Source organism: Ptychodera flava, chromosome 6, assembly GCF_041260155.1.
Source record: "Ptychodera flava strain L36383 chromosome 6, AS_Pfla_20210202, whole genome shotgun sequence".
NCBI lineage: Eukaryota > Metazoa > Hemichordata > Enteropneusta > Ptychoderidae > Ptychodera > Ptychodera flava.
Genome location: NC_091933.1, coordinates 13,628,058 through 13,635,707, shown reverse-complemented (window position 1 = coordinate 13,635,707; position 7,650 = coordinate 13,628,058). Strand labels below are relative to the sequence as shown.

Below are 7,650 nucleotides of genomic sequence, written 5' to 3'. Positions count from 1 at the left end.
ACCACAATACCACATGATAAATTGAAAGAACGCTTGAAAAACCTCATCAACCAAGCATTTTTCTTTTATACCTAGAAAGACATTATCAGTTATGCTTGATTTCCTCATTGACAACATATTTGTTAAATTTGGAGGACACATTTACCAACAGTGTATAGGAATTCCCATGGGCACTAACTGTGCTCCCTTACTTGCCGACTTATTTCTGTTCTCATACGAGGCAGAATTTATCCAGAACCTTATCAAGCAGAAAAAGGTCTCTGTAGCTCGTACTTTCAACCTTACATTTAGATACATAGACGATGTTATTTCATTGAATAACTCTGAATTCAGTAAATATCTCGCTATGGTTTATCCTCCAGAATTGGAGATTAAAGAAACTACAGAAACGGCCTCTTCTGCTTCATATCTGGACATTTTACTTGAATTTGACTCTAATGGTCACCTTTCTACTAGGCTATATGACAAGAGAGATGATTTCAACTTTAGTATAATCAATTTTCCAAACCTCATCAGTAATATTCCACTCTCACCTGCTTATGGGGTATACATTTCCCAGCTTATTCGATATGCAAGAGCATGCAGTTCATATGGTGATTTTGTAGAGAGACATGGCCATCTCTCTTACAAACTGTTAAATCAAGGTTACACCAGAGCAAAACTTGTCTCTACATTCAAACGCTTTTTTGGCAGGTATCGCAAGCTGGTAGATAAATACAATATCTCTCTTCGACAAATGATCACTGATGGCATCGGTGACATGGGGCCTCAGTTAGTGACCACTACCTATCTGACTTACAGATTGATATATGGCGGGTGCCACATGTGGGGCAGGATGCGCTTACTATTTTCGAAACACCTGACATCACTTCTTGGTCTTTTGGCCAGAGGTCCATATATCTTTCTTTCATGAATTTGACTTTGTTTGTGTACCGTCTATTTACTGTCTGTTCTGTGCTGTTTTGTGTCTATGTTTACAACTATTGTCTTACAAATTTTGACCTAGTGTTATTGGATTATGGATTGGTATGATAGCGATTATTTTGCATATTTAATGAACTTTCCTAATTAGGGACATTTTTCTGTATTGACCATACCAAAGTTGACGAAACTTACTGTGTGCATTAAAGATACTATGATTCAACATTATTAAAAGCCTTTTACATCTATACTTCTAGCAATTCCTAATTTGCACATTTAATGAGAAAATTTCAGTCAATTCTTGATTTGCATATTCAACGAACTTTCCAAATTAGGGATATATACTTGGAGTTACTTGATCGAAGTTGGCAAAACATGCTATGTACATTTGATGATTATACCAGGTTATAACAATATTGAAAGTCATTTCGCATTTCATGTCAGCTAATTTACAATTTGCACATCTGATGAGCTTTCACAGTTTGCATATATAACTTGAAGGACTTGACCAAAGGAAATTACATTTGCTATATAAAGTGGTGATGCAATAAAAGCAGTAAAATGAATTAATTATTTTTATTTTCAGCTAAATGTATATTTGAATACTAAATGACCTTTAGAATTAATCTGTGTTGAATATCGTTTATTGCGTTGATCATAACACTTCCAATGTAGTTGTAAACATGTGGCAAAGGTTCAAATTTACACATAACTGCAATATATAATGAAATACGTGAGCATTTTCAGTTCATATCTTGTTGTTTCAAAGTTATTCGCATTTCCAACCATAAGTTAATTCGAAATATTTCTCTAGATGTACAGGGTGTGTAACCAGTGACTGGGCCTGTAATTGGTGTGTCTACGAAAACCGATGTCACATTACTTGGACATGTGTCAAAGGATGATTCTTCGTCAGTTGTAGTTGGAACTAATGTACGTACCAACGCATTGCAATATAATAATAGTAACAATGACATCAGTATTGAAGAGTATAGTGAGGGAAATGTATCGTATTCTATGCAAGCACTGTCAAGTAGTTTGGGATTGTACCATTGCTAAAATATTTTGACAACTATACCAATATCGTGTTAGTGGTATCTTAAAATATCGAACAATGTTAAAATTGCAATATGATTTTGGAGGAATTAACTGACATCGAGGATTAGAGAAGACAGCAGATTTTATTACTTTAGAAGTTCTTAAATCATTCGTGTACTTTCTCAGTATCTAAACTTATTTTCTTGAGTTTTCAAAGGGTAAAAACTTAGGAAAAACAAAGTAATAAGTGTGGTTCAAAATCATTTTACAAATTTACTTACAACAGTTTGTCTTGTATAACCTTGAATGGGAATGAAATCTTGTACATTTCCCTTACTTTGATTGATGGTGCTTTCTCAAATGCGAATCGGCACCATAGTTGATCTGTTGATCGTTTTAATTGGATGTTGTCTAACGAACGATATATTATAGAAATAACGAGCGACGCACTGACCATTAACGTTTATTTATGGGCAAAGAAGAGAGGAAAGCCAAAAATTAACGGGCGAGGCTTGCCAAGACCGTTATTTTGGCTTTCCTCGAGCCCGCGCCCATAAATAATAGTAAATGGTCAGGGCGGACTCTGTCGTTTCCATAATATTATCAACAACCCAAGAAAACCGTCAAAATTTGCGAAAATTTTCCAAGCGAACGACAACTGGGCCCAAGAACTGAGAAATATGCGACGCAGTGTCACGCGCGCTGTAAAAATTTGGCAAATCCGGAGATGTTTGCAGAAAAAAGTATCTAAACTTGGCCCACAAGTGCTCCATTTTATTTTGTGATTGATTGTGAGTTACGTTTCAGCTGTAAAGTTACGATACTGTGAGTTGTTAATCTTATTATTCATATTTATAGGCATGTAAACAAACCATTACTGTGTATTTGTGGTCAGTCACGTGGTTAAGCTCGACCAATCACAGTGCGACGGGCATGGCATGGTAATATAATTTCTTTTTACGCCTTCACTTTTACTAGAACAAGTTTAACGACACTGGTATCAAGGGGCAGGCATTTTGTCCACAGCTTGACGTGCAGTATGAAGAGGTGTTGATACCGGTTAATGTTGACAGAGAGATTCAACTTACAACAGTTAATATGTATGAAAATAAGGTAAAGGAATAAACACCAGACAAAATGTTTGATATACATTCGCATGTTAATGGTATACTGTCACCTGTTCCAATTTTGCCAAAGTTACCATGGAAAGAGAAAATCTAACCAACACAGGTGGGTGGCCGCTTTTTAAAAACAGCGCCCGCACATGGTCATTTTGAATACCAAGGAACGCCCCTTCGACCATATATAGGAATATTTAGATTACAAGTGACTGTATGCCTTTAACGTTTATTGACGTATATGGAACACAAAATCAATGGTATACTCTACATACATCTTTGTATATAGAACATATCTATACGTAATGCAGATCTTTGCACACCAAGTGTACACTGTACTTATGCATTTTATTAGTATACGCATTGTATACTTTTTGTGTCTCATTTCGTCGGTCTGGAGAATTTACTCGAGATCTTGGACAGAGTAGAGGCTCACAAAGTAGCTGAAGATCAATAGATAGTGATTTATTGCTGAAGTGTAAAGTTACACATCAGAGATGCCCAGCTAACTGAAGATAGTGGGTGATCATCCCTTTGTAAAGAAATTGCAGCATCATAAGTATAGATTAAATTAGTTAAGTCTCCAATCACTAATAAGCTAGTATTTCTTGATTGGCTAAGAATGATTAAAATATTCTTTCTTGGAAAAATACATTACTAAACTTCCTCTCATAATGAGCATTGATCATATAAAATTTTACATAATCTGCATTTGTTACATCATTTTATATAACACACTCCTTATGTAATCATCCCAGGGTCCTGTCTTGGATTTAGGTTTTAATGACGCAGAATCACTCTACTTACTACCTTGACAATTAGATGTCACTAATACACTAATACAAGTTTCTATCTTTATCCTTGGTAATTAGATATCAATGACGCAGACGCTTTCGATGTCCCTGACAACGAAGTTTTACCCTGAATGAAGGAAAATTTGTAACGTTTATTAACCTTTACACAGACTTGGGTAGTTCAACCGTACCGTTCACCGACCTTTATATAGACTCCGAAATTACAAAACGATGTCAAAAAGCCAAAGAAAATTTAGTCGGTGTATTTAAGTATTTAGTATTTAACAAATGTACAGAGTCTGTATATTTGTGTATGTTGTTGTATATCAAGCATTTCATCCCGTGAAAGGTGTAGTTTTCAATACTGGTTTCTTTTACCAAAGCTATTCTAGTAATGTTCAATATCAATGAACAGGTCAACAAACTCTGAGTTACCCTTTTCATGATTAACATCATAATTCAGGCATGCTGCGTTAATAGGGCACTGTGTTTATTTAGATGATGGACCAGCGAATGATCTAATCCCATATCCCGACGGGCGGAGATGGAATGTCTCACACGAGATAGGGAATTCCTGTCTTACACCATCGCCCACACTAACCGGAACTAGTGTAAATTCCAAACGTTTGCGAGACATTCAATCTCCACCCTTGGTGTAAGGGATTATTGTCTCATGTCCTTTTAATACTTGCAAAACTTGTTGTCTTTTTTCAGAGAACACCGTTGTCATACAAGAATTATCTGACTTCTTTCATTTACTTTAAAGATGAAGTTGACATTCCTCCTTGTCAAATGCTCTGAGAAAATACATCATACTCTTTTTAATCATAGCTGTACCTCTAACAGCATTGCGAAATCATCATTTTTGCGCTGTAGTAATTAAACTAACCTTGTCACGCTGTGCTTGTGTCTATTTTCGTCGTATGTCCGAGCTAAAGTTCTGTTTTATTACAGTATGCGACTTTCCGTTCGTCAAACAATACGTATTAAATTTGCCGCCAGGACAGCGAATGACGAATCGGCAATTTGCATTCGTCAAACGAAAATGCATTTCGCTCGACGTGCGATAACACAGGGTGTGAAAACAAATCGATCACACTGGTATTCTCAAAATCGCAGCTTACCAGGGACGTGAGAATTATACATTTTCTTCCAGTAGACTCTCTGTTCATTGAAATGACTTGAACTTAATTACGAAATCATGCTTTGTCTGACTTTACTAAACCATTAGGATTTAGGTGAATACGAGTGTGTTCTGATGATAGAAGACAAGCCTCAAACTACAGAAGCTACGAGACATGATGAAACATCGGTGACATGCAACATGAGGAAGGTATGTGGACAATGAAACGGAAACATTTAGCTTGGAAATTGTGTATGTTGATGGTACAAGGGATATACTGATTAACTTGAAAGGATAGTAAACACCTTTTACGTGGTCATGAGGGATGTAGCGCCCGCTTATTACCCCGAGGGACCAGGCGTTACCAGAGATACATCGATATTCCCCGAGACCGCAGGCCGAGGGATATAGCGACGTGTTTCTGGTAACACAGGGCCACTATTATCAGAGGTAATAAACGGACGCTATAGCCCGAATAGAGTCCAAGTTATAGGTGTTTTATAGCACGACCATGCTCATGCTGTTCTATAATGTGCTCAGATATATACGCAATGCAACAACACACTGTGAGAAACTTACTCGGCGATTCTGAATAGCAGTAACAGTAGAGCCCCCAGTATTGCCAATTTCTTCAAAAAAGCAAAAAAATGTCCTTACATACCGCATAACGTCTTTGGTTGCATTTGAATCTTAATTATCAACGAACTCTTCAAGTTCCTGCGCTGTTGGCTGGAAAATCTTGCTATTCTAGGCCGAGGCTCCCCGCTCATCCCGGGTGCCCTTTGTGCTCCAATCACCCGCAATGATTTCAAAGTTGCAGGCGACACTAAGCGTCTGGTCTGGTGACCAGACTATTTTTCAAAGACTATTTAGCTCGGGAAATAGTCGTTCACAATATACCTTCTGACGTAACTTTTTCGAACCAGTATGGACTAGACGTATCTTTGTTCTCGTCTCTAGTGAATCGCTACATGATCGTGTGGACGGTGTTATAAAGAAGTATGATATAAAAGCTTGCAATAACTACATTATGCAAAGACGTCTGCTTGGCACATGAAGTGATACAAAATATCACATGTCATTTATGCAATATACCAGCACATGTTATCATCTGTTTTGTAATGAAAACGTGTAACGTGGAAATATTTTTAACTTGAACCTTTTGACTATGTATTGTGGGGGGGGGGGGGGGGGGAACAAGCCCACTCGGCGTGGGCCCTTATTGGTTTCGTTCGAATTCTACTTCTTTTTCTGTAATTCTTCTTCAGTAAATCGTTTGTGTCTCCCAATCCCATAAATTATTACTGCTCGTATCACTTTAAAACTTCACATCATATTTAAGGGTAGGGTGTGTCAGTGCATGGTACATTTGGACTTCAATTGATCACATGGCTTTGGTTGCCATATTGGATTTTAAGAAAATCCACAAAATGACATATTCTAAAAAATACAGGGCACCTCCTCTGCAAATTTCTTGTGTAGAGTGCTTCCATGCGGACTACTTGAATTTGGAAAGCTAATTGCGAGTAGTCACGAGATCTTAGTCGCCCTATTGAATTTTTGACAAAGTTCACTTAAATAAAATCTTCTTTTCCAGAAGCAAAAGACCATTTGAAGTGGAATTTCGCTCAGATCATTATCAGTGGGAATGTTAGCAAGTTTGCAAAAGGCGTTCAAACGCTTTGGCAACCATGTTGCCATTTGCGATAAACTTATCATAACCGTAAAATATATTAAAATATTCCTCGTCAGGACGAATAGATCAAATGGACAAGTATGGTACCAAAATTTCTTGCAAAGTTTTTCGAATGACCTTCGATGACCTAGCTATGACCTATTTTCACGCAACTTGGTTACTACATAGGCTAGAGGTTTGGATTTTGTTGGATATTGATCATTCAAGGGACTAAACTTTTTTTTTCCAAATTGAAGGATGACCTCAAGTGACCTTTGACCCACTTTCATATATCTCAGTAACCGTAAGGGCTTGAGATACGGTTTTGTTGGATGATGACCAGTATGAGGCAGTGTTTTCTCCAAACTTTGAGTGACCTTTTACTTACATTTGGGTAACTCAGCAATCAGGACTACAGTTCGGGTTTTTGTTTGATGATGAGATTTCTTCCAATTTGTTTGATGAATTTTAACCTACTTTCACGTACTTCAGCAAAGATCAAGGCCATAGTTTTTGTCGTTTGTGTTTTTGTCGGATGATAACCAGTATGAGACGTTTTCATTTTTAAAAGTTGAATGACCTTAGAGCTACTTTCATGTTTCTCAGTAACTACAAGTACTATATTTTTGGTTTCTGTTGTCTATTAATATGGTTACTTTTCTCAAAATGTTTATGAGCTTTGACCTACTTTCCTGTATCTCGGCAGCTTAAAACAATTACAGGTTTTCTTATTAATAGCCACAGATCCCTGCTTTAGCTAATAACTTTCTTGACAAGTACTTCTCATTAATTATGTGTATACCTAATTTAAGGCTAACAACCAGTTTTGGACAATTTGTGTTGTTTCATAAGGAGCAGTAAGGAGCAAATACTCTAAGCTAATAGGCTGGATTAAAAATTGCCTTTGTTGCAAATTAACATCAGGTAGTGGGCCCGGTAAAGCTGCTTGCAGCTTTACTATTTTTTTTACTCTCTCCTACA

General features: G+C 37.0%; 1 protein-coding gene across 1 annotated transcript in view; it reads left to right on the top strand.

Moving 5' to 3' along the window:
- LOC139134270 (plexin A3-like) overlaps positions 1-7,650 on the top strand; it is a 31,484-nt gene that overhangs the window by 20,920 nt on the left and 2,914 nt on the right. Inside the window, exons 9-11 of the mRNA XM_070701173.1 lie at positions 1,736-1,854; positions 2,938-3,072; positions 5,103-5,204. The gene's annotated coding sequence lies outside the window, so the exon portion shown is untranslated. The remainder of the gene's footprint in view (positions 1-1,735; positions 1,855-2,937; positions 3,073-5,102; positions 5,205-7,650) is intronic.